Source organism: Alligator sinensis, unplaced genomic scaffold, assembly GCF_000455745.1.
Source record: "Alligator sinensis unplaced genomic scaffold, ASM45574v1 scaffold553_1, whole genome shotgun sequence".
Classification (NCBI taxonomy): Eukaryota; Metazoa; Chordata; order Crocodylia; family Alligatoridae; genus Alligator; species Alligator sinensis.
This window is the reverse complement of record NW_005842389.1, coordinates 305,486-307,449: the sequence shown is the minus strand read 5'-3', so window position 1 is coordinate 307,449 and position 1,964 is coordinate 305,486.

Below are 1,964 nucleotides of genomic sequence, written 5' to 3'. Positions count from 1 at the left end.
GCCCCCGCGGCCCGGTCCCCGGTCACGAACTCCATCTAGGGGGGTGGGGGGTGTCAGCTGGCCCCGCCCCCAGCCCCATCCCTTTCTGGGACCCCCGCCCCTAGGAGCCCCCCCGTCCAGTACCTCCTGCCACTGCAGTTTGAAGGTAAACAGCTGAGTTCCCTCTGTGACGCCCGGGGAGGCCCCGCCCCCATCATCAAGCCCCGCCCCCAAAGCTGTGGCCCCACAGGTCGGGAATCTCTCCCACTGCTGTCCTGGAGGCCCCTCCTAAATCTTAGGCTGGGTGGGGGGGTAGGGGAGGGTCTCAGTCCCCCTCCCCACCTCTCCCCAGGGACCAGGTGGCCCCGAGCTCGACCTTCTGCAAGCTTTACACCCTAACACCACTGCTCAGCGCCAACCGCAAGAAGCCAGGACTGGCCCTGCATGGGAAGCTCAAGCACGAGGACACCAACCTCGCCTCCAGCACCATGCGAGCCCCTTACGCCCCCCACTCACCCCATTGCCAACTGCAGCAGGGACCCCTTAGACCAGGGGCATGAAATTATTTGGGGCAGACCCATCGAGGGCTGCATGCCAGGCAGCTGGGGGCAGATAAATATTAATTTTCTAAATTTTTTAGGAGCCTCGCAGGCTGGATAGAATGGCCTGGCAGGCCGCATCTGGCATGCGGGCTGTATTTTGCCCACCCCTTCCTTAGACCCACTCCACAACCAGTGGCATCCTTGTTGTACCAGGCCACTGGCTCCACCCCAGAGCCAGCTGCATCAGGAAGCTGTTATACCCATTCCCAGAGCCAGCTGCAATCAGGGACCTGTGACACCTACCCAAGCCAGCTGCATTCATTTTATACTTGTTTGCCAGCTCCACCCCAGAACCAGCTGCATTGGGGAGCTGTGTCCTACCTATCCCATGCCCAGCTGCATTCATTTTATATTAGACACCTGTGTCCCTTCCTGTATGTGAGCAGGTGTCCAGGCACCCCCAGAGCCACACAAGGGGATCCAGGTGTCCACCCCCTCACCCCACTCGGGGCCACAAGGGAATCCAGATGTCCAGGCTTTGGAAACCCCCCCAATATAACCTACAGGGCTCCACCACCCACCCAGAGCAGGAAGACAACCCAGGCATTGGGCTTCCAGCCCCTGCTGCTCCCAATGCCCAATACTGGGAAAGAACCCAGGTGTCCAGGCTCCCCACTACTGTCCTGGAGCCGGGAGGGAACCCAGGCATCCAGGCCTCCGAGCCTCTCCAGATAACCCCGCTAGGCCCTGCTGCCATGGTCGAGTCTGGGGAGAACCCAGGCATCCAGGCTGCCCGGGAGACAGCACTGGCCCAGGCATGATCCCTGTTTCTTAGGGTCAAATTCAAGCGTGTGACGTTTAATAAATGAGTGCCCTGCAGCCCCCGCCAGCTCATTACATGGCCCCCTCCACCTGCCTGATTGCCCAGTCCCACACAAGGGGGCTTGGAAGGGGGTGGGGGGCTGGGGGCAGGCAGGATACGGCCCTCGGAGAGGGCTGGGGCAGGGGGCTGGGATCCAGCTGCCACAGGGGTCCCAGGGCAGGGGGTGCAGGTGGGGTCTGCATGGCAGCTGGATGTGGCCCTGGTGGGGGGGTGGTCCCCGCGTATTCTCCATGAAGACACCACTCTGCATCATTGCTTCCTCTTCCCCTGTGCAGAGACTTGGCCGCATTTCCGGGGGATGCGGGGGGACTGCAGGAGGCAGACCCTGCCCCCCTCAGCACAGCAAACGGTAGATCCATGCCAGTGCCACGGTGACATCCTGCCAACAGCGCTGCAGCGTGCTCTGGGAGTAGCAAGATGGCGGCAGCAGTGATGATGCAACTCGGGGCTGTGCAGCCTCTCAGGGCTGGGGTCAGGGGTCGCGGGGTTACAGCCCTGGACATGGGACTGGGAGGGTCCCAGGGGTTGGGGGGATAGGCCTGGGGAGCACAGGGAGGGAA